Source organism: Leptonychotes weddellii, chromosome 9 (assembly GCF_054177405.1).
Source record: "Leptonychotes weddellii isolate Sample4059 chromosome 9, ASM5417740v2, whole genome shotgun sequence".
Lineage (NCBI taxonomy): Eukaryota > Metazoa > Chordata > Mammalia > Carnivora > Phocidae > Leptonychotes > Leptonychotes weddellii.
Genome location: NC_138377.1, coordinates 25,211,469 through 25,237,864, shown reverse-complemented (window position 1 = coordinate 25,237,864; position 26,396 = coordinate 25,211,469). Strand labels below are relative to the sequence as shown.

General features: G+C 39.1%; 1 protein-coding gene and 1 pseudogene across 17 annotated transcripts in view; one reads left to right on the top strand and one right to left on the bottom strand.

Moving 5' to 3' along the window:
• Positions 1-26,396, bottom strand: part of NUMB (NUMB endocytic adaptor protein) — a 185,171-nt gene that overhangs the window by 101,424 nt on the left and 57,351 nt on the right. The window lies entirely within an intron of this gene.
• On the top strand, positions 13,756-14,140 carry LOC115940138 (small nuclear ribonucleoprotein G pseudogene; annotated as a pseudogene).

Sequence of the window (26,396 nt, the reverse complement as noted above, 5' to 3'; positions counted from 1 at the left end):
TTTTTTTTTTTTTAAAGATTTTTTATTTATTTATCTGAGAGAGAGAATGGGAGACAGAGAGCATGAGAGGGGGAGGATCAGAGGGAGAAGCAGACTCCCCGCCGAGCAGGGAGCCCGATGCGGGACTCGATCCCGGGACTCCAGGATCATGACCTGAGCCGAAGGCAGTTGCTTAACCAACTGAGCCACCCAGGCGCCCCAAAACTAAACATACTCTTACCATACGATCCAGCAATCCTCTTCCTTGGTATTTATCCAAAGGAGTTGAATACTTACATCCACACAAAACCTGCACATGGTTGTTTATAACAGCTTAATTCATAATTGCTAAAACTTGGAAGCAACCAAGAAATCCTTCAGTAGGTAAATGAATAAACTGTGATACATCCAGAGAATGGAATAATATTCAGCACTAAAAAGGAAAGAGCTACCAAACCAAGAAAAGACAAAGGGAAAACTTATGTAAGACAAAGAGAAAAGGCTACATATTGTATGACAGGGGTTGGTTGCCAAGGGCTAGAGGGTTTTTTTTGAGAGACATACAGGCAGAACACAGGTTTTAGGACACTGAAACCATTCTGTATAATATTGTAATCTTAGATACAGGTCATTATGTATTTGTCAAAATTCACTTAATATGTAATACAAAGAGTGAACCCTAATGAAAACTATGGACTTTGGGTATTAATGATATGTCACCATAACTTCATCGATTGTAACAAATGTACCACTCCAGTGCCCCAGGTTAATAGTCAGGGAGGTTGTGCATATGTAGAGGCAGAGGGAATATGTGAACTCTGTACTATCTGTTAAATTTTGCTGTGAACGTAGAGGTGCTCTTAGAAGTAAAGTCTTAAAAGGGGGGGGGGGGGGGCAGATCCAAAGAAGTCCTTAAAATAGGCCAAAAAGACTTCTCTCCAGGATGAAGTAGGTAATGGAATCATATGTTTGCCTTTTGTACATTGCATGTTACCCGGTTATTAACTTACCTACTAAACTATCAAGTAACCCACATTTCTAAATCTTACCCAAAAATATGTCTCAAAAGACCTACTGCCTCTTCCTGTATCAGACAAAAACACCTAAGTGCTGCTTCTTAATTTAGTTCTAGAATGATTTTTTAAACGTAGTTCATAAAAATTGTGAGGGGTGCCTGGGTGGCATAGTCGGTTAATTGCCCAACTTTTGATGAGATGAAGCCCCATGTCGGACACCATGCTCAGTGTGGCATCCACTTAAGACTCTCTCTCCCTCTGCCACCCCCACCCCCTGCTTGTTCTCTCTAAAATAAATAAATAAATAACTGTTTTTTAAAAAATAAAAATAGGGGCACCTGGGTGGCTCAGTTGGTTAAGCCTCTGCCTTCAGTTCAGGTCATGATCCCAGAGTCCTGGGATCGAGCCCCGCATCAGGCTACTTGCTCAGCAGGGAGCCTGCTTCTCCCTCTCCCTCTGCTACTGCTCCCTGCTTGTGCGCTCTCTGTCAAATAAATTTAAAAAATCTTTAAAAAAATAAAAATAAAGGGGCGCCTAGGTGGCTCAGTTGGTTAAGTGACTGCCTTCGGCTCAGGTCATGATCCTGGAGTCCCGGGATCGAGTCCCGCATCGGGCTCCCTGCTAGGCGGGGAGCCTGCTTCTCCCTCTGACCCTCCCCCCTCTCATGTGCTCTCTCATTCTCTCTCTCTCAAATAAATAAATAAAATCTTTAAAAAAATAAAAATAATAAAAATAAAAATAAAAAACATTGTGATTTGAACCAGAAAACATAAGTTCATTTACTCAACAAATTATGTATTGAGAAGCAATTATAGGACAGGTATTCTTCTAGACTATGGAGATAAGACAGAGAATGAACCAAAGTCTCTACCCTCCTGGTGGTGTATTGTATTTAGGGAGGCTGTAAAAATAATAAAGAAACAAATATATAATATGTTGCATATGAAGAAAATCAGAGTAAGAGGAAAGAAAGTGATGAGGTTAAAGGGGCAGGTGAAAAGGAGGACATTCTTTTATTTATTTATTTTTATTTATTTATTTTAAGATTTTATTTATTTGACAGAGAGAGACACAGTGAGAGAGGGAACACAAGCAGGGGGAGTGGGAGAGGGAGAAGCAGGCTTCCCACTGAGCAGGGCACCCAATGCGGGGCTCAATCCCAGGACCGTGGGATCATGACCTGAGTTGAAGGCAGACGCTTAACGACTGAGCCACCCAGGTGCCCCAAGAGGACATTCTTTTAAATAAAAAGGTAATTCCCTCTTTGCTATTTAGGTCATATTTGAGCAGACAGATCTGAAGGTATTGGGTAGTGAGAGGGAAAACTCAAGTACACAGGTGGGAGAGAGCACTCTGGGTCAAAGGAACACCAAGTGCACAAGTCCTGAGGCAGAACTATGTCCAGTGTGTCAGAGGAATAGAAAGGCAATGATGAAGCTACAGCTTCCTAAGTGAAGGGAGAATAAGAAATGAGGTCAGAGGGCACCTGGGTGGCTCAGTTGGTTGAGCGACTACCTTTGGCTCAGGTCATGATCCTGGAGTCCTGGGATTGAGTCCCGCATCGGGCTCCCTGTTCAGCAGGGAGTCTGCTTCTCCCTCTGACCCTCCCCCCTCTCATGCTCTCTCTATCTCATTCTCTCTCTCAAATAAATAAATAAAATCTTAAAAAAAAAAAAAAAAGAAATGAGGTCAGAAAGGAAGCCAACTGCTTTATATGGTTTCACAGGATATTGTGAGGGGAGAAATTAGGAGTCTGGCTGTTTAGCTTAATAAAATGTAAAAGAGTATGAATAAGATAGCAATTTATCAAATTTACTTTTGAAAATAGCTAGCTCCAAGTCTATCACACGTTACATTCATCTTTAAATAGTCCTAATATCCAAGTCCGGAAGTAGTACCTCCTCTGCTTTTTCACTTCATATATCATTTACTGTCTTTTACTATAACTATTGATGTATGTCATGTCCTATAGAATTTAGGCAACCTGAGAGTAGAATTCATGGTTTATAGTTGCTTAATAGTACAAAGGGCCACCATTTATTGAGCAAATTTATCAGTTAGCTCATTTAATCCTTCTATTACCACTTCCACTAGTATTTAGCACATGAAAAAATTCAGATTCAGAGATATTAAATAACTGATACAAAACTATATAGCTAATTAGTAGGGTAACATTTTAACTCAGGTTTGTCTGACTCTAGAGCCAATGTTCCATGTTGTCTTTAATCAACCTCAGTATTCATTGAGAATCTTGTTTGCAAAAGACACCTAATATATTTGTAATGAATATATAAAATAAATAATTCTGTCTAGGGACAGAAGGTGAATTAAGAGTCAGACCAGTGATCACATCAGAATTGGAAAAAAAAAAAGTAAGAAAATACTTAATAAGGCTTATGAAGAGCTCAGCATAATTTTGCGCTTGCCTATCAGTCCAAGTACATTCGCCTTCTTTGATACCTTAAACCCACCATGCTCCTTTTCACCTTAAGGTCTCTTTAATCCATAGTTTTTGTTTTTGTTTTTTTAAAGATTTTATTTATTTATTTGACAGAGAGAGACACAGCAGAGAGGGAACACAAGCAGGGGGAGTGGGAGGAGAAGCAGGCTTCCCATGGAGCAGGGAGCCCAATGCGGGGCTCAATCCCAGGACCCTGGGATCATGACCTGAGCCGAAGGCAGACACTTAACTGACTGAGCCACCCAGGCGCCCCTCTTTAATCCATAGTTTTAACATCTTACTTTTCCTTAAGTTAATTCTACTCATCCTTCAGAGCTCTGCTCAAATACCACCTCCTCAAAGTAACTGTCCTTGACCACCACTTCCCTCACCTGAACTAAATCTCTGTAATAAGCAGGTAACAACCTGTACTTCTCTTTTATGGTTTATCACAATATAAATAAAGGCAGAGTTAATACCTCTCTTCTCTGCAAGAATAAAAGCTACTTGAGGGCAGGACCCTTATCTGTCAAGTTCACTGCAATGATTAATATATGCTTAAAACTATTTATAATATTGCTTTATTAAGTTATTATTTAATAAATTATTTAATAATAGACATCCATTACAAATTATTATACAATAGATTGTATCTGACGAATTCTCCTGGCAAGAAAAAGTATAAAAATGGAATTTAAAAACAAAAAAATAAACACAGAAAGCAGGCAGGACATGAGAAGTCAAAATACCAGAGAAAAAGGAGATGCAGAGTTGAGCCTGCCATTCTCCATTACTTTTTCCTCCTGAGGCAACTAGCTGCATACTAGACCTTTTGGCAGTCTCACAGGGCTGCAAAGACAGAAATTAAAGCTCAGGGCTTATCAAGACAGGCAGGATTTGAGGGGTTGAAATTCCACAGAAAAGGCAAGCACAGAAAAATGAGACTGGACATTCTGTACTGCATTTGCCCTTAGGGTATTTACTGAATCCTAACCTGTGTGCGGAGTAAAAGGCAAAAAAAAAAGCCTATTTTACAGCAAAAAAGGTAAGGAGAACTTTGGGTAGGCTCACAGTGCTCAGAAAAGAAAAATTACAGTTCAGTCCTGCCAAGAAGGACAAGCTCTGGCAAATACCCCAGGATTCCATTTGATACCTCTGAAGGACAAAACTCTCAGAGTAAGGGGAAACTGGACTTAAACCAGCCCTTAAGAAGTCTAAAACAAAGCCTCTAGTCATCTCAAGCCTGTACTCAATCAAGGTCATTTGCTCCTACTTTTAACTACCACTATAAGAAAATTAAATCCTCTCTAGAGAACAATATCATCATCAAGACCCTCTATAATTTTTTATATACATTGCCTGACATTCATTTTAAAAATTACCAGGAATGCTAGGAGACAGGACCAAATGACTGAAAACCAAGAGAAAAAGCAGACAATAAAAAAAGACCAAAAGGGGATCCAGATAGTTTAATTATCAGACACAGATTTTAAAGTAACTGTGATTAGGGGCACCTGGGTGGCTCAGTTGGTTAAGCATCTGCCTTCAGCTTGGGTCATGATCTCAGGGTCCTGGGATTGAGCCCCGTGTCAAGCCCCCTGCTCAGCAGGGAGTCTTTCTCCCTCTCCCTCGTGCCCCTGCCTCATGCTCTCTCTCTCAAATAAATGGATAAAATTGTTAAAAATGTTCTGGAAAATAGATGACAAGATGAGAATTTCACCAGAGAACAGAAATTTATAAAAACAAATAAAAAATAATTGAAATTCTAAAATTAAAATATATATAAATATAAAATTAATAATGAAATAGATGCTTGTAACAGCAGATTGGACACTAAACTAGAAAAGTCAATAGAAAATATCCACATGAAGGACAAAAACAAAAAAGATGGAAAACAGGAAAGCACACTAGAGACATATAGGATACAGAGAAAGATATAACATACAGCTCTCCAGAATCCCAGAAGGAGTGAGTGAAAGAGTGGGACTGAAACAATATTTTAAATATATTCCAAACCTGACAGAAGATATCAAGCTACAGATTCAAAAGGGTCTATGGAATTCAAGGAACTTAAAGAAAATCACCTAGGGGCGCCTGGGTGGCTCAGTCGTTAAGCATCTGCCTTCAGCTCAGGTCATGATCCCAGGGTCCTGGGATCGAGCCCCACATCGGGCTCCCTGCGGGAAGCCTGCTTCTCCCTCTCCCACTCCCCCTGCTTTTGTCCCCTCTCTTGCTCTCTCCCTCTGTCAAATAAATAAATATTAAAAAAAAAAAAAGAAAAAATCACCTAGAAGAATGATTTAAAACGGATAAAAATCAAAGACATCGCTTTGCAAAAAAAAAAAAAAAAGTGGAATCAGAAGACAATGGGATATATTTAAAATGCTGAAAGAAAATAACTGCCAAGCTGGAATTCTATGCCCAATAAAAATATCCTTCAGAAAGCTTCCAAATTCATTCTTTGAAGCCAGCATTACTCCGATACCAAAACCAGAAAAAGACACTACAAAAAAAAAAAAAAAGAACTACGGGCCAATACCTCTCATGAGCATAGATGCAATAATCCTCAACAAAATATTAGCAAATTCAACAATACGTGAAAAAATCATTCACCACGATCAAGTTGGATTTAACCCTGGGATGCAGGGCTGCTTCAATATTTGCAAATCAATCAACACGATACATCACATCAACAAGAGAAAGGATAAAAAAAATGATCATTTCAATAGATGCAGAAAAAGCACTTGATAAAGCACAATATCTATTCATGATAAAAACCCTCAACAAAGCAGGTTTAGAGGGAACATACCTCAGCATATAAGAGGCCATATATGGAAAAACCCAGAGCCAGCATCATACTCAATGGTGGAAAACTGAGAGCTTTTCCCTTAAGATCAGGAATAAGACAAGGATGTACACTCTCACCACTTTTATTCAACACAGTATTGGAAGTCCTAGCCACAACAATGAGACAAGAAGAAGAAATAAAAGGCATCCAAATTGGTAAGGAAGAAGTAAAACTTTCACTCTTTGCAGATGACATGATTCTATATATATAGAAAACCACAGATTCCATCAAAAAACTACTGGAACTGATAAATGAATTCAGTAAGGCCATGGGATACAAAATCAATATACAGAAGTCCTTTGCATTTCTATACACTAATAATGAAGCAGCAGAAAGAGAAATTAAGAAAACAGTCCCATTTAGAATTACACCAAAAATAGTAAAATACCTAGAAATAAACTTAACCAAGGAGATGAAAGACCAGTACTCTGAAAACTTTAATACGCTGATGAAAGAAATCAAAGATGATACAATGCAATGGAAAGATATTCCATGCTCACAGATTAGAAGAACAAATATTGTTTTTGTTGTTGTTTTTTAAGATTTGATTTATTTATTTGACAGAGAGAGACACAGTGAGAGAGGGAACACAAGCAGGGGGAGTGGGAGAGGGAGAAGCAGGCTTCCCGCTGAGCAGGGAGCCCGATGTGGGGCTCGATCCCAAGACCCTGGGATCATGACCTGAGCAGAAGGCAGACGCTGAACAACTGAGCCACCCAGGCGCCCCAAAGAACAAATACTGTTAAAATGGCCGTATTACCTGGGGTATCTGGCTGGCTCAGTCAGTACAGCATGAGACCCTTGATCTCAGGGTTGTGAGTTGGAGCTCCAATGTTGGATGTAGATATTACATAAAAATAGAATCTTAAAAAAAAAAAAAAAGGCCGGGCGCCTGGGTGGCTCAGTTGGTTAAGCGACTGCCTTCGGCTCAGGTCATGATCCTGGAGTCCCGGGATCGAGTCCCGCATCGGGCTCCCTGCTCGGCAGGGAGTCTGCTTCTCCCTCTGACCCTCCTCCCTCTCATGCTCTCTGTCTCTCATTCTCTCTCTCTCAAATAAATAAATAAATAAATAATCCTAAAATTTGTATGGAACCACAAAAGGCCCCGAATAGCCAAAGCAATCTTGAGGAAGAACAAAACTGGACTTCAGTTCTGGATTCAGTTCACAATTCTGGACTTCAAGTTATATTAAAAATCTGTGATAATCGAAACAGTATGGAACTGGCACAAAAGTAGACACATAGAACAATACAACAGAACAGAAAACCCAGAAATAAACCCACAACTGTATGATCAATTAGTTTTGACAAAGCAGGAAATATCCAATGGGAAGGACAGTCTCTTCAACAAATGGCACCAGGAAACCTGGACAGCTACCAGCAAAAGAATGAAACTGGACCACTTTCTCACACCCTACACAAAAATAAACTCAAAACAGAGTAAGGACCTAATGTGAGACTTGAAACCATAAAAATCCCAGAAGAGAACACAGGCAGCAATTTCTCTGACATTGGACATAGCAACATGTTTTTGGATATGTTTCCTGAGGCAAGGGAAACAAAGGCAAAAATAAACTATTGGGGGGTGCCTGGGTGGCTCAGTCAGTTAAGCACCTGCCTTGAGCTCAGGTCATGATCCTAGGGTCCTGGAATGGAGCCCTGCATCGGGCTCCCTGCTCTGCAGGGAGTCTGCTTCTCCCTCTGCCCTTTCCCTGCTCATGCTCACTCTCTCTCTCTCTCAAATAAATAAATCTTTATTTTTTTTTAAAGATTTTATTTATTTGAGAAAGAGAGAATGAGAGACAGAGAGCACGACAGGGAAGAGAGTCAGAGGGAGAAGCAGACTCCCCGCTGAGCAGGGAGCCCAATGTGGAACTTGATCCCAGAATTCCAGGATCACGACCTGAGCAGAAGGCAGTCGCTTAACCAACTAAGCCACCCAGGCACCCTCAAATAAATATTTAAAAAAAATTTTTTTAAATAAACTATTGGGACTACATCAAAATAAAAACTTCTACACAGCAAAAGAATCAACAAAACTTTAAAGGACAACCTACTGAATCAAAGATATTTGCAAATGATGTACCTGACAAAGGATTAGTATCCAAAATATATAAATAACTTATATAACTCAACATCCAAAATATAATCCAATTTAAAAATGTGCAGAAGACATGAACAGACATTTCTCAAAAGACATAAGATGGCCAACAAACATATGAAAGGTTCTTAACATCACCCATCATCAGGTTATAATGCTAAGACAGATAAGTCAGTCAGAGAATAACAAATACCATATGATTTCACTCATATTTGGAATTTAAGAAACAACAGAAACCAACAAAGAAGAAAAGAGACAAACAAAAAACCGGACTCTTAATAGAGAGAAACAAATGGATGGTTACCAGAAGGGAAGATGGGTGAAATACATGAAGGGGATTAAGAGTACTCTTATTGTGATAAGCACTGAGTAATGTATAGACTGTTGAATCACTATATTGTACAACTGAAACGAATATAACACTGTATATTAATTATAATGGAATTTTTAAAAATATGTTTAAGCATAAAAATATTAATTAGGATAAAATTCTCTGAGGAAAGGAGAATGAAAATAAGAGTTTAATGAGAGGGGTGGCCTAGGTGGCTCAGTTGGTTAGGCGTCTGCCTTTGGCTCAGGTCATGATCTCAGGGTCCTGGGTCTGCTTCTCCCTCTTCCTCTGTGCTCTCTCTAATAAATAAATAAAATCTTAAAAAAAAAAAAAAAAGAATTTAAAGAGAAAGTGGGAAGAATTAAAATTTCTCACTGTTGAGGAAAAAAAAATCCTTGGGAAACCTGGGTGGCTCAGGGTTAAGCGTCTGCCCTCGGCTCAGGTCATGATCCCAGGGTCCTGGAATTAAGCCCTGTGTCGGGCTCCCTGCTCAGTGGAGAGCCTGTTTCTCCCTCTCCCTCTGCCTGCTGCTCTGCCTACTTGTGCTCTTTATCTCTCTGTCAAATAAATAAAATCTTTAAAAAAAAAAAAAATAGAAAAAAACCTTCAAAAATTAAGACTAAATAAAAAATTCTTTCGGATAAAAACAGAACATTCACTAACAGTAGACTCACACTCCTAAAAGAAAGGAATTATCTATGAAGAAAGGAAATAACCTCAGGAAGCATGGTAAAGAATCAAGAATACTCAAAAGAGCAAATATGTGAGTAAAATTAAATAATTATTTAAAACAATAAAACAAAAACAAACACTTTATCTTAGCCAAAAGGCCAAGAAGTGATAAAAGCAAAACAAACAAGAAGGATAAATGTAATGAAAGGGCAATAAGGGCCTTGTGTTGTCCAGAAAATAATAGCAGTAAACTTTTTGTAAAAATACCCACAATTCCTTCATTCCTTTTGCACACTCTTTTATAACATGACTTTACTACTCTTCCTATTGAGAGCTGGAATCTATTTCTTTACCTCTTGAATATGGACTTGGCCATGTGACTTGCTTTGGCCAATGGGTGTTAGAAAATGTAATACAGCAGAGACTGGGAAAGTGCTTGCACACTGGAATTTGTCCTCTCTTGTACTCTTAGAACTTTAAGCCAACAATTGAATGAATCTGCCTCCTAGAAAGGCCATATGGAGAACAAACTTCCCAACCCTACCCTGGCCAAAAGCAAACATATGTGAGGCTATCTGACCCCAGCCAAACCACCAACAGACAACAGAGATCAATACAGCCCAAGTCAAACTAATAATCCAGAGTCATGCGCCATTAAATTATTTATTTAAGCCACTAAGCTTTTTGTGAAGCAAAATCTAGCTGAATACAGAACTAATATATGTAAGTAGATCAGTGGTTCTCAACCAAGGTTGATTTTGCTCCCCAGGGGACTTTTGGCAGTATCAGGAGACATTTTTGGTTGCCAAAACTGGGTGAATGTTACTGGCATCTAGTGACTAGAGGCCAAGGATGCTGCAAAACATCCTACAAGGTCTCCAAAACAAAAAATTATCTGGTCCAAAATGTCAACAGTGCCAAGGTTGGGAAACCCTGAAAGCATGACAGATGAGGCAGCCTTTAGAACAATCCTATCCAACAGAACTTTCTTCAATGATGAAAATGTTCTGTATCTGTGCTACCCAATATGGTAGTTACTAGCCATATATGGCTAGTAAGCACTTGAAATCTGGCTAGTTTGAGAGAAGAATTAGTGTTTTTATTTTATTCATTTTTAATTAATTTAAATTTAAGTAGCCACATACGCTAGTGGCTTCCATATTGGACAACACAGCTCTAAAATTAGATGCTAGTGACACTGAGAGTAATGAAAATTAGATTGGGTAACAGTGAAAAAAATGAGTTTGATAAAGTTAAGGCCCATAGTCGCTTGCTACAAATAAAAATTCCACACACTGTTTTTTTGTTTCAGTATCTATAAACTCCAAAATGTACTATACTGATAAAACAATAAACTGAAAAAAAAATTTAAAATTTTATTTATTTATCTGAGAGATAGAGAGGGGAAAGTATAAGCAGGGGGGAGGAACAGAGGGAGAGGGAAAAGCAGACTCCCCACCGAGCAGGAAGCCCAACATGGGGCTTGATCCCACGACCCTGGCATCATGACCTGAGCCAAAGGCAGACGCTTAACCAACTGAGCCACTCAGGTGCCCCTGCCCTTTTTTTTTTTTTTTTTTAAGTTTAAAGTGATTTAAGAAGAACTGCTGCATTTTAGAGGCTTCCAAATTGTACCAGAGGAACAGCTTTTAATCAAATAATTTCAGGTAACTAAATATTCACTTACCACATTACTTACTTCCCTGCAGTTCACTATCCTTTCCTATCCTCTTCTCTACCCCCACGCTATCCACCACAAGAGAAGGGAGAAGTTATCTAATGCTGGTACAATTCTATAGATTTTTTTTTTCAACTTGTCAGCATTAAGTAGGTCAGTTTTCTGCTGTAGTGGGTGTTTTGGCAATAGGTTTTCTTACTAGAATACCATGGCTACTCTGCCTAGTAAGCACATACCACAAAGGAAAAAAAGATTCTGAATAACTCCTAAGGAAAGAACAGGCTGCCTGATCTCTAGAAGAAAATCCCTGAGTCCTAACTGAATACCACCAGGAAATTCTGACAGAAAACAAAACAGAAAGAAAATTCGAATTCAAACTTTTTTCTATGTTAGGAAGTCTAAAGATTTTAAAGGCCCTCACAACCCACAAAGATTTTTTTGAGACTCTTAATATGTACTCAGCCCAATCCTAATCAGTGAGATTATAAATCAAAGAAAAGGTAATAAAGGACACCCAATCTATCAGATGCTTTAAGAATTCTAACAGAAGCAACCTTACCATTAAAACTAAAGTTCTGGAAAACCTCTCCCTTATAATATATAATTTCCTTGTGAGGAAATTTTTTTAAGTCAGAAATGAGACTTTTAATGATTGTATTACAGCAGAAAGCAAATTTGGTAGAAGTTTATTAGAACAAGTGATTTATACAGAATTTATTGTTACTTTTTTTATTTTTTTTAAGGTTTTATTTATGAGACAGAGAGAGCGCATGCGCGAGCACACGCAAGCAGAGGGAAGGCCAGAGGGAGAAGGAGAAGCAGTCTCTCTGCTAAGCAGGGAGCCTGATGTGGGGCTCGATCCGGGAATCCTGGAATCACGTCCTGAGCTGGAGGCAGATGCTTAACCGACTGAGCCACCCAGGCGCCCATTGTTACTTCTTTTAAAAATTAGTATCGTCTCTCTGTTGTGGGTCTGAGAACTCAGTTTTATATTTTTCATCATTTGTAAATCAAATAAAAAAGAAACCTGACAGGTACATATTCAACCAGTTTATTTCATATTAGATCAAAAATTCTTTCAGGGGCAAGATTAATATCCCCTATGAAGAACAGTGCTTCAAATTAAAGAAAGGCTGAAACAATTATATTTACTGGATGTTTTTTCCCAGAAAATTCCAAGAATTTTGGTAAATCTTGAAGAAGAAAATGTAAATCTTGCAGGCCAGATCACTAACTGATGTGACTATAGAGTACACTTAAGCTCACTAGGAATAAATTACATGAAAAAATAATGCATTATGACCAACATTCATATTGCTATAAAATGTTGATGTTCACAATCTACGGGTGTGGGGTGGGGTGTGTGTGTGTGTCCAAAGTCAGCTCCATCCTTGAGACCAATTATCACCTTAAATCTCTCTACCTAAGGATGAAAAAAAGCTTGCTTGGAGACAAAAAGCCACTGAACTAACAATATTCTTCTTTTCTTTTTTTTTTTTTTTTTAAAGATTTTATTTATTTGACAGAGAGAGACACAGCGAGAGAGGGAACACAAGCAGGGGGAGTGGGAGAGGGAGAAACAGGCTTTCCGCTGAGCAGAGAGCCCGACGCAGGGCTCAATCCCAGGACTCTGGGATCATGACCTGAGCCGAAGGCAGACTCTTAACGACTGAGCCATCCAGGCGCCCCACAATATTCTTATTTTCTAATATCTCCATCTCTGTCTGTATCTTCCCATATCCCAGTATCACCTAGGAAGACACAGTTCTTCCAGCTCTATAGAATTACTTCTATAATTTTCTCTTTATTATCAGTAATTTTTCCATCTCAGAATATATTCTTTTGTTCATTTAAATTCCATCTGAATCTCTCTCATTAACTTGTTTGGGACAGAAAATGGAATTCAAAGGCATGTTTTTGTTTTTTTTTAAGACTATGGTATCATGGCAAAAGCTGGGTTGATATAGCATACACACTTTTTGTTCTATAGTTCTTTTGCTCTTTACACCGTATCTCTGATAGGGCTGTAATATAGATGAGAGAATACTGGACTGGAAGTAAGAAGACCTGTGCTAAAAACCCCACTGCCATTTCCAAAACTATATGACTTTAAATATGTCACATAATGTCTCTGGCTTCCATTTTATACATCATTTTATACATATCTTTTTTTTTTTTAAGATTTTATTTATTTGACTGAGAGACACAGCGAGAGAGGGAACACAAGCAGGGGGAGTGGGAGAGGGAGAAGCAGGCTTCCCGCAGAGCAGGGAGGCCAATGTGGGGCCCAATCTCAGGACCCTAGGATCACAACTGAGCCAAAGGCAGACGCCCAATGACTAAGCCACCCAGGCGCCCCCATATCTTCTCTTATTTTATAAGGTAGGGAAAAACTTAAAGCCAATACTATTCCTATATCTTAGGTAGGAAAATACATACATGACCAAAATAACTTTAAAATCATATGATTAGGGGTGCCTGGGTGGCTCAGTTAAACGTCTGCCTTCAGCTCAGGTCATGATCCCAGGTTCCTGGGATTGAGTCCCGCATCAGGCTCCCTGCTCAGTGGGGAGTCTGCTTCTCCCCCCTTCCTTTGCCCCTCCCCACCACTCCTGCTCTCTCTCTCTCTCAAATAAATAAACAAAATCTTTAACAAAATTTTTTTTTTAAATTTAAAAAATCGGGAGGCATCTTTGAGCTCGCGGAGTAGACACCATGAGCAAAGCTCACCCTCCCAAGTTGAAAAAATTTATGGACAAGAAGTTGTCATTGAAATTAAATGGTGGCAGACATGTCCAAGGGATATTGCGGGGGTTCGATCCGTTTATGAATCTTGTGATAGATGAATGCGTGGAGATGGCAACTAGTGGGCAACAGAACATTTTGGAATGGTGGTAATACAAGGAAATACTATCATCATGTTAGAAGCCTTGGAGCGAGTATAAACAATGGGTGTGTTCATCAGAAGAAATCATCTGCTTCCACATGTCCCCTCCTTAGTACCTGTTTTACTACAATATAAAAATCAGGTCGTGTGCATTTTCATATTGAACTTTTTTGTTAAATAAACTTTTATAATAGTCAAAAATTTTTTTTAAAATCATATGATTAAATAATCACTGTTTAAGATGGAACCATAATGTCTATCTCCTGATTTCTACTGGCATTCTTTCCTCTTCAGTATACTATCTTAAACTATATTAACAGAGACACACTGCTTACATGTATCACCTTATTTATAGGCTTACATGCCAAAAATGACCAGAAATTAACTATGTTTTATCTACTTATCAACAAAAATGAAAACCAAATGTATCAAAACCCCTAAAACATAACTCATGTTATAAAGGCATAACATGTGAAGGTATTTTAAAAACAAACAAAAAAGGGCAAATAACAATGACAGATGACAAGAAGAGGAATATAAATCCATAATACAAATATTTGGTCCACCAATTCTACTTCTCGGAATTATACTAAGGGCATAATACAAGTATACAAAGATGAATGTAAAAAACATTCACTGTAGCACCATTTATAACCATAAAAATTATAAGCTTAAATGTTAAAAAAAGAACTGGGGAGGAGGGACTGGTTGAATAAATTATGGCACATCTCCCATGGCATACAATGTAGCTTTGAAAATTATGAAGTGCTGGGATGCCTGGGTGGCTCAGTCGGTCGAGCGTCTGCCTTCAGCTCAGGTCAGGATCCCAGGGTCCTGGGATATCGAGTCCTGCAATGGGCTCCTTGCTCAGTGGGGAGCCTACTTCTACATCTGCCTCCGCTCCCCCTGTTTGTGCTCTCTCTCTCTGACAAATAAATAAAATCTTTAAAAAAAAAAAAAAAGAAAAGAAAGAAAACTCTGAAGTGCTAAAACAAGCCCCTCTTTCAAGAACACATTAGAATATTGGGATAAAGGGCAACTGTGGTTTGAAAAAACATTCTAAAGTTATCATTCCTTTGATGTGCTTTTAGAAGTAATTTATTTTGAAATTTCATTAAACATGAAAGTAGAATGAGATTTTTGTTTATCAAAGGAACTTTTTAAATGATATCTACTCAAACATCAAAGATCATATCCTTTTCTTTTTTTTTTCTTTTTTTTTTTTAAGATTTATTTATTTACTTGAGAGAGCAAGAATGAGAGAGAGAGTACATGAGAGGGGGGAGGGTTAGAGGGAGAAGCAGGCTCCTTGCCGAGCAGGGAGCCCGATGTGGGACTCGATCCCGGACTCCAGGATCATGACCTGAGCTGAAGGCAGTCGCTTAACCAACTGAGCCACCCAGGCACCCTCATATCCTTTTCTGAAGTCTTCCCCAATCCAAGCCAAGCTGGAAGCTCCTTCCACTGTTTTCCAAATCACTCTTTCAGTATCTTTGTTATTGGAGCCATTACCCTGTACTGTCTGTCTTCTTTATGAGACTAAGTTCCTTGAGGACAAAGATTAGGTCTTTTTTTTTTTTTTTTAAAGATTTTTTATTTTATTTATTTGACAGAGAGAGACACAGCGAGAGAGGGAACACAAGCAGGGGGAGTGGGAGAGGGAGAAGCAGGCTCCCCGCAGAGCAGGGAGCCCGATGCGGGACTCGATCCCAGGACCCCGGGATCATGACCTGAGCTGAAGGCAGTCGCTCAACCAACTGAGCCACCCAGGCGCCCCAAAGATTAGGTCTTAAGCAGTTTTGTACTCCTGATACTTATAACAGGTCCCAGCACACAGCAGACCCTCTATAAAATGCTTGTTGAGTATCTACATTCAAACTCTATTTTTCCGCTTATTAGATACACAACCTTAGTCCTCCTTAGACAAACCTCTCTCCGCCTCAGTTTTCTTTTTAGAAACAATGGGAACCATGACCTATTTTATATCATTGTGTGAGGGATTAAAGACCTCTGTATAAACATATTTGACCTGCCTGGTATATAGACGGCATGCAAATAATGCTACTTTGCTTTTTTTCTGATGACAGTGTATCATAAAAAAATTAGAGGGGTGTCTGGGTGTCTGACTTCAGCTCAGGTCATGATCTCAGGGTCCTGGGATCAAGCCCCGCGTCGCACTCCCTGCTCAGCGCAGGGTCTGCTTCTCCCTCTGCCTCTCCCCCCACTTGTGCTCACATGCGCTCTCTCAAATAAATAAAATCTTAAAAAAAAAAATTTAGAGAAACTCATCTACTTAAAGAGAAAATTTCAGCTGAATGAATTGTACAGACCATAATCTTGCAGAAATTTAAATTTTAAAAAATTGTTTCCAGCTGTACTTGTTAGGGAACATAATAAAACCACTAATTATTCCAAAGGTAAAGGGTCTTCTTCTTTATTTCAGACAGCTGTGAGTACTGATAATCTAGAGCAGTGGTTCTCAAGCTTTAGCATACATCAGAATCACCAAGAAGGCTTGTTAAGGCACAGAATGCTGGGCCCTACCCCCAAGGTTTCAGACTCATTAGATTTGGGGAGAGGCCTCAGAATTTACATTGCTAATATCACCCAGATGGTGCTGATGATACTGGCCCAGGGACCACACTTTGAGGATCATTTACACAGGTAATTCAGCAATCAAGTCCAAAGTCTTTCCCAGGAATTTTTTCTGACACTATGGTACCTCTCTTTCTCTAGAACTGCGGTTATAAAACCAATATAAACTAGAGCTGCTTGCAGCCTTCTTCCCTGACTACATAAAGAAAGCTACCTGTCTCAGAAGGAAAAGAGATAAAGAAAAATAGAGCTGAGAAATAAGGGATAAAAGTGAGAGCCGCTGACAGTAATTTAAGTCCCTAAATCTCTACTAAATCAGACCCGACTAAATTATTCAGTTACTTGGACCAGTAACACTTTTTCCCCTTTAAACTGGGTTTCTGTCCCCTGTAACTATTAGAGCCCTAACTAAAACTGTGGGGAGGAGAAGGGATGGAAGAGATGAAGGCACAAAGTTCTAATAACACACAGTTGTTCATGACACTACTTGAAAGTGAAATAGCAAATTTTCAGATGAGTTTACATTTTAGCTCTAAACAAATAGTTGTTTTCTTTTTTTTTAAGACTTGTTATTTATTTGAGAGAGAGAGAATCCTAAGTTGACTCCATGCAGAGCACAGAGCCTAATGCGGAGCTTGATCCCAAGACCCCAAGATCACGACCTGAGCAGAAATCAAGAGTCAGACGCTCAACCGACTGAGCTACACCCAGGTGCCCCTAACCTTATAGTCTGAAAGAAGCTACCATATTTGATGGGTTTCTTGGAAACTCATTTCCTCACTAGAATTTGTGACCAAAACCCTTTCCACAGGTTTACACTTAAATTTCAATGGGTACCACAGGAAATGAGACCATTGTGCCTAAATCAATACCTAAGCTCACTTAACTTTATTAGCTATAATTTACAGTAAGATCTCTAGCTCTAGCCACACAGTGTCATAATTTATTTGGCCTATATCAACAATTAAAATGTATGATTTATTCCTCCATTCACTTATTAAGTCTCTATTACATAAAGATACCATGATAAATATGTCCAGCAGGTAGAAGTTCACAAGACAAACAACCATACTTAGAAGCCATCTACACTGAGAAGACAACTAAAGCCAGGAAACTGGAGAGTCTGCCAAGGAGCTGTTCTACAAAGATCCTCAACCTGTTTTATAGATGAGCTTTGGCAGGGTTGGGGGGAGGGGTGACCTATAAAGTTCCCAAAGTGCAGTTAAAGTTTAACAGACAGGTGCATTTTTCTGGTAAGAGGGGTCATGGCTTACATTAAATTCTGAAAGGAGGACAAGACTCAAAAAAGGGTTAAGAACTACTGATATAAGGAGAGGAAATATCAAGGAGAGAGCTATGAGGAATACTTATATTCGGGACCTGAGTGCCTCAGCTGTTGAGCATCCGACTCTTGATTCTGGCTCAGGTAATGATCTCAGGGTCCTAAAATCGAGCGCCTCACTCAGCAGGGAGTCTGCTTGAGATTCTTTCCCCCTGCCCTCCCCCTGCTTGCCCTCTGTCTCAAATAAATAAATAAATCTTTAAAAAAAAAAAAAAGGAATACTTAAGAGAAATCAAGAGGCATCAATTACTAGGTACCTATGAGAATTATGCTGTGCACATTACATATCATATGACATTTAATCCTGATAATAATCTGTGAGAGGGGTATCAGTAGCTCAATTTTACAGATAAGAAAACTAAGGCACAAAGAAATCAGGTGACCTGACCAAGGCTAAGTAGCTATCCAAACTACCAGACTATACTGGAAGGTAAGATGAAACAACAAAGAACTGGGGGCTATCATTTCAACTCCAATGTTCATCTTTCCTTCAGAGCAAAATCTCTGAGAACTAACTGTTCAGGTCAAGAACATAAACTTTGGAGACATCACTTCAAAAAAAATTACTTAAGTTAATTTACTTAAATTAAGACAATAAATTGTTAAGTAATCAAATTATTTCTGAGGTTGTATAATCTGGAATCCTGGTAATTTGGCAGACCCTATTAATGCCATCATAAAATTAAGTTCTGAGTCCAAAGCATTCACTCTAGGGGGAAAAAAAGTCCCTTAAGGATGAAGGTTGGGATAAGCGCCAGTTTTAGTGTTTGCAACTGTTCTTCAATAAAAGTTCAAAATGAAAAAACAGGAGTGCCAATAATCAGCCAATGAAATATGGCAAAGCTGCTTAAATTAGCCTTCTTTTCACCAATACTTATAAATTCTGGCTCCTAGCCTAACAAAAATCTTTAAAATATTTACCACATTGGGGCGCCTGGGTGGCTCAGTTCGTTAAGCGACTGCCTTCGGCTCAGGTCATGATCCTGGAATCCCTGGATCGAGTCCCGCATCGGGCTCCCTGCTCGGCAGGGAGTCTGCTTCTCCCTCTGACCCTCCCCCCTCTCATGTGCTCTCTCTCATTCTCTCTCTCTCAAATAAATAAAAAAATCTTTAAAAAAATAAATAAATAAATAAAATAAAATATTTACCACTTATTATCTGTATAAGCCAAGAAGAGTCACAAATTCTTATTGGGATCTTTTGCCCCTTCTAATAGCTTAGCAACATCAGTAGCAACTTTCTCAGCAAGGAGATCTTAACATTTTTTTTTTTTTTTAAAGATTTTATTTATTTATTTGAGAGAGCGAGAATGAGAGAGAGTACATGAGAGGGAGGAGGGTTAGAGGGAGAAGCAGGCTCCTCGCCGAGCAGGGAGCCCGATGCGGGACTCGATCCCGGGACTCCAGGATCATGACCTGAGCCGAAGGCAGTCGCTCAACCAACTGAGCCACCCAGGCGCCCAGATCTTAACATATTTTAAAGTGGGGTTTCAGGGACGCCTGGGTGGCTCAGTCGGTTAAGCGTCTGCCTTCAGCTCAGGTCATGATCCCAGGGTCCTGGGATCGAGTCCCGCATCGGGCTCCCTGCTCCGCGGGGAGCCTGCTTCTCCCTCTGCCTCTGCCTCTCTCTCTCTATCTCTCATGAATAAATAAATAAAATCTTTTAAATAAATAAATAAATAAAGTGGGGTTTCAGAACAGTGTAACATGCCAAAGGTAAGAAGCATGGGTTAATCATTCACAGGGGGATTAAAGGTAGAACCACACAAGATGCTAGATGTCTTCTGTAACCAAGGCATAGTGGTTTTGGGTTTTTTTGTTTGTTATTGTTTGTTTTTTTTATGTCTCAACTGTCCTCTTCTCAAAAGCAGAAACAACATTAAAATACTTTACTGTTGTTTTTTTTTTTTAAAGATTTTATTTATTTATTTGAGAGAGAGAAAGAGCACAAGAGGGGGGAGAGGGAGAGGGAGAAGCAGACTCCCTGCTGAGCAGGGAGCCCGATGCGGGACTCGATCCCAGGACTCCGGGATCATGACCTGAGCCGAAGGCAGTCGCTTAACCAACTGAGCCACCCAGGCGCCCTAAAATACTTTATTGTTGAAGACAATGCCAGTGAAATGAGTTCTAGCATGGATAAATGGATATAGATGCAGCTAGAAAAGAAGATATTTAACATAGCTGTTTTTCTCTACATGGAACTAGAACCTAAAATGAAACTGTAGACTTCATGTGGGAATGGAAACTAGTACAGCCTTTTTTGAATACAACTTGGCAATATCCATCTAAACACATTTAAATGAACATATATCTAGGAATGTATCACACAGAAATCATCAGACCAGTCTGATAATTTATGGTATATCTATACCACTGGTTCTCAAGCTTTAGCATACATCAGAATCACCTACAGAGCTTGTAGGACCATAGACTGCTGGGCCCCAACAGAAGAGTTTCTGGTTCTGTAGGTCTGGGTAGAGACCAAGAATCTGCATAAAGTTTTTCCAGGTAACACTGATACTGTTGCTCCAAAGACCACACTAAGAACGATTGATCTATATAATAGAGTTCTATGAAGCCATTAAAAATGAAGTAGATCTGTATTTATTGATATAACATATAAATGCAGTACTGTGCTGAAAAACTGGCTCTGGATAGAATTAGGCAGAGAGAAGGAAGCCCTGATTATATCATTTGCCCATTTCCATGGTGTAACTACTCCCACCATTGCTAACATCAAGTTACCAATGATTTGGGCTTGCATAATTCTTTAATTACTGGTTCTGGTGAGCCAGTGCACACACCATCTAGAAAAACACCTAAAACTATTAAGGTATAATTGTAATAGCAGTTATCTTTGAGTAGGATTACAGGAATTTTATTTTCTTTATGGTTTTCTATGTTTTCTCAACAGTTTTACAACAAACATTTTTACTTTTATAATAAAAAGCTATTCACATTTTATTTTTTAGATTTTATTTATTTATTTGACAGAGAGAGAGAGAGAGAGCACAAACAGGGGGAGTGGCAGGCAGAGGCAGAGGGAGAAGCAGGCTCCCCACAGAGCAGGGGGAGCCTGATGTGGGACTCGATCCCAGGACCCTAGGATCATGACCTGAGCCGAAGGCAGTCGCTTAACCAACTGAGCCACCCAGGTGCCCAAAGCTATTAACATTTTAAAAAATAAAATGAAGTTATCACTTTAGATGAGTTCTTTATAGTTGAAATTTAGCAGCCCTTCTATCAGAAGAGACAAGGCTATTTAAATACAGGTCTATCCACTCTTCCACTATCCTTTGTTAACCAGGCCTTGACAAAGTAAGAAAAGAGAGAGAGAAAGAATAAAGCCTAACTGGGAGTCTTTAAACTCTAGCCATGGAACATGGAGGGCTAGATGTTGTCTTTATAAAATGAAGCATTAATAGCTGCCCTAGAATCCAAGCGGAAAATAAACTGAGACAGCCTCAACTTGTTATTATAAATCCAGTTTCACAAAGAGAGCAAAAGCATAATCCCTCTAGCCTTGCCTCATCAAAATGTAGGCTTAGGCTTGATTAACAGTTCACCAAAGCATTGTTAATGAGAAAAAAAAAACAAAAACAAAAATAGCATATATGTCCCACAATATAAGATTAAATAACTTAAAGCCATAAAATGAAATAATATGCACCCATTACATGGTAATGTAGATACATTTCCACAATACAGAAAAATGGTCATAAATCATTGTGAAACGAAAAGTGTACATTACAAAAAATAGCATACACAGGTATGTGATCCTATTAACAAAAATATATATTTGTGTGTGTACGAATTTGTATGTGTATGAATATTTAAAGACCAGAAAGATACAGCCAATGTTAATAGCCATTATCTCTAGATTAGGATATTACAGATGATCTGAATTTTAAAAATACCTACAACACAAAGTAAAACTACAAGAAAAAAAGAAAAGAGACAAATTTTAAAAATATCTACAACAAATATGTTTTATTTGGGTAGTATTTTTAGTCAATATGCAGGGAAAACCCTGGTATCAATAAATAGATGCCATGGACGCCTGGGTGGCTCAGTTGGTTAAGCGACTGCCTTCGGCTAAGGTCATGATCCTGGAGTCCCTGGATCGAGTCCCGCATCGGGCTCCCTGCTCGGCAGGGAGTCTGCTTCTCCCTCTGACCCTCCCCCCTCTCATGTGCTCTCTCTCTCATTCTGTCTCAAATAAATAAATAAAATCTTTTTTAAAAAAAATAAATAAAAAATAAATAGATGCCAAATTTCACTCTCAATCACAGAAATGTAAATTAAAACAAAACACTAATTGCGGCGCCTGGGTGGCTCAGTCGGTTAAGCATCTGAAACTTGATTTCAGCTCAGGTTGTGATCTCAGGGTCCTGGGATCAAGCCCTGCGCCAGGCTCCGTGCTCAACACAAAGTCTGCTTGGGATCCTCTCTCCCCCTCTCCCTCAGTCTCTCCTCCCCCCATTCGTGCTCTCTCTCTCTCTAAAATAAAGAAAGGAAAAGAAAAGAAAAACAAAACGCTGCTTTATACCCATCAGACTGACAAGACTAAACAGATGGATAAGACCAAATGCTGGTGAGGATTTAAGGAAACAGGAACCCTAATACACTACTGGTAGGAGCATCAACTGGGCAACCATTCTGGAAAACAATATGGGAATATTAAGTGAAATTAAGTATGTGTATGGACCATATGTCAGTAATTCCTTTCCTCAGTATATACCATAGGGAAACCATTGCATAATTCAATAGGGAATATGTATAAGGAAATGCATAATAATATTATCTGTGTTAGCAGTTTCCAAGCCACACCTAAAGACCCATTAAAGAAACAAGTAAATAAAATGTAGAAATCCATATACAATGGAATATTATACAAGAGGCAGTAGTTACCCAATAGGTTTTAAATATATTTAAATCTTGAGGCACATGGGTGGCTCAGCTGTTTAAGTGTCCCACTCTTGATCTCGGCCCAGGTCTTGATCTCAGGGTTGTGAGTTCAAGCCCTGCATTGGGCTCCACACTGGGAGTGGAGCCTACTAAATAAATAAACAAATAAACAAACAAGTTTAAATCTTAAGATAGTGTTGAGCAAAGGGCACCTGGGTGGCTCAGTTGGTTAAGCGACTGCCTTCGGCTCAGGTCATGATCCTGGAGTCCCGGGATCGAGTCCCGCATCGGGCTCCCTGCTCAGCTGGGGGTCTGTTTCTCCCTCTGACCCTCTTCCCTCTCGTGCTGTCTCTCATTCTCTCTCTCAAATAAATAAAATCTTAAAAAAAAAAAAAAGATAGTGTTGAGCAAAAAAGAGTAAGTAAGATTCACAACACAATACCATTATGCCAAAGTCCCAAAATTTAAGCCAAGTTTTATCTTACATAACCAAAAGCTCACCTTCACAACTAAATTTAAAAGTCTTTTTGTTGGGGTGCCTGGCTGGCTCATTCAGTGGAGCATGTGACTCTTGATCTCAGGGTTGTAAGTTCAAGCCCTACATTAGGTGTACAGATTACTTAAAAATAAAACTCTTCATTAAAAAAAAAAAAAAAGTCTTGTTTTCCACAGAAACACTGTCCAGTTTCTGCAGCTGATTTTTTGGAACAGATGAAAAATTTTCACTACTAATCAACAATATCCCTTTTACTACAAATAAAGTAAACCTCAAATAAATTTCTAAAGTAAATTCAATGACTGACTCCCTACCTATTATATGGATCCCAAATTACAGAAATCATAACTAAAAATAGCAGGAACAGATGCTTTTTACTGAGAGCTTACATGGTGCCACATTGTACATATATAATCTTTAATGCTTCGAACAATCCTGAGAGGTAAACACTGCAGGTTAATAAACTATGTCAAGAGATTACATGATTTGCCTAAGACCATACATTTATTGTGTAGTGGAACTAGGAATCAAATCAAGTCTGTTGACTATGAAGTCCATGCTCTTCCACTCTAGCACAACGTCTACCCACCAATTATAATAATATCTCCTTGTCACACCACCAATGCAGCAGGCACTATATTAAGTACTTTAAATAAATTATCTCCTTCCCACTTCACAATTACCCTAAAAGTCAGGTATTATTAACGCCATTTCACATATGAGAAAACAGACGCTTACATATTCTAAAACCTGCCCAAGGTCCCAAAATTCAAGCTCAAGTTTACCTTGCATAACCAAAAAGCTCATTTTCACAACTAAATTTAAAATTCCTTTTGTTTCCTGCAGTACCCAGTAAGATGTTACTATGTAACTGTAAAGCACCTATGTGCTGAATATCACACTGATGTCAGATGAATTTCTGAAATAAAACGAACGCAATCATATAATTGTGACAGATGCTGTTAACTGGCTGCCCAAAAAGCCATTCCCAAATCCTTTCTTCCTCCTTGCTCACTATAGAGACCAAAAGGCTACTTACAGTTAGAAGTGACCATAGGACCCAATTTTGGTCCAGGAAACATTAGAAGTAACCTGCTAGAAACACTAATAGGAAAGCTTTTGCTTGGTCTGGACCTTTTGCCTTCCTCCTTAAATGTGGCTGGAAGGCTGGAGTTGTAGCTATCTCAGGACCATGAAGGCCAAGCAAATCACAAAGATATGGGCCCCAACATTGTTGAGCCACTGAAGCAACATGAGCAACTGCCAATACTTCCAGACTTACGTAAGAAAAACAGACCTTTCTTTGTTTAAGCCTTGTAGCCAGGTTTTCAATTACTTTACAGTTGGATACAATCCTTACACAACACCATTATCAAAAACTACTGTAACTGTAACTGTAACTTCCTGACTAATGACTAAAACCAAAATTATGTGTTAGTCCTAAATCAGTCTGACAAAATTATAATCTCTTGATAAGGACTATTCTGAGTATCTGCTCAGACAGCTTTAGGAAGTCTGAGCTGCGGGGAGAGTGACAGAAAACAAGAATACAGAATCAGGAAGCTCCCTGGGCTCTGAATTGCGCACATGATAGGAGCTCAAACACTCAAAACTATCACCAAGAGTGCATTATCAGGAGGGCCATCTTCTCAAACAATAACTTAAGCTTTCAGGAGTCAACTTCAAAACGAAAGCCCTGGAACATTAAGACTACTGTCCCCCTCAAGTTCATATTGCTAGTATTCTTAGGTATGATAATGGTATTAGAATTATATAGAAAAATAATTTGCTTTTATTAAATGTTTATTAAAGTATAATGTCTTTTTTTTTTTTAGAAGATAAACTAAGTACTTAGGGGTGAAGTATGCTCATGCCTGCAATGTTCTTTCAAGTGGTTCACAGATAAGAGAATACACACATATTAGAATATATACATATGAAGCAAGTATGGCAAAACATTTAAGTTATTGAATTATCAGTTGGAGATATACAGATGGTCAATGTACTATTCTTTCAATATTCTTGTATATTTGAAATGTTCGTAATAAAAGTTGGTGTTAATGTTAGTTTCCTGGCTTGAGTATTATGCTAAACTATGTAAAATATAACCACTGGGGAAAACTGGGTAAAAGTCACACTGGACCTCTCTTCTTTTTACAACTTCCTATGAATCTAAAATTGTATCAAAATAAAATGTTAAAACAAAAGTGTTGGGAAGACTTCCCATTTTGTAACAGAGTAAACAAACACCTCCATTTATCTCTCAATGAACTACACTATAAAACCTGGATGGAGGGACGCCTGGGTGGCTCAGTCGGTTAAGCGGCTGCCTTCGGCCCAGGTCATGATCCCAGGATCCTGGGATTGAGTCCCACATCCAGCTCCTTGCTCAGCAGGGAGCCTGCTTCTCCCTCTCTCTCCCTCTGCTTGTGCTCTGTCAAATAAATAAAATCTTAAAAAAAAAAAAAAAAAAAAAACCTGGATGGAATGCATGAACAGCTACGGGAAGACCCTGAAAATTATTACAGGTGGATCTGGGAAGAGCACCAGAATTCAAAGTATCACTGAACCTGCTGTGAGTTTACCATTTTTTCCCTCTAGTATTTCCCAGCCTAAACACAACACAATCCAAAACTCCTAAGTGAGCACTATGGCGCAGGTGCAAAGAAATACAGGAGAAGCCCTCTAGCCCTGGCTCAAAGCTAGGAAAGGGAACTTCTAAGCTCAGAAAAAGATGGGGCGCCTGGGTGGCTCAGTCGGTTAAGCATCTGCCTCTGGCTCAGGTCATGATCCCAGGGTCCTGGGATGGACCCCACATCGGGCTCCCTGCTGAGCAAGGAGCCTGCTTCCTACTCTCCCTCTGCCTGCTGCTCCCCTTGCTTGTGCACGCTCTCTCTCACTCTCTCTCTCTGTCAAATAAATAGTCTTTAATAAAAATAAAGCTCAGAAAAAGAGGGGTGAATCCCTTGGGAATTTATTCTCTCTTTCTCCCCATCCTCTCATGTTCCAGTCCCCCAAGGTCTTCTGTGGTGGATACAGCAGCAGCAGCAAGAGCATCTGAAAACAGAAAGCCTCCAGGGGTGAAAATTCCGAGGGGAACCCTT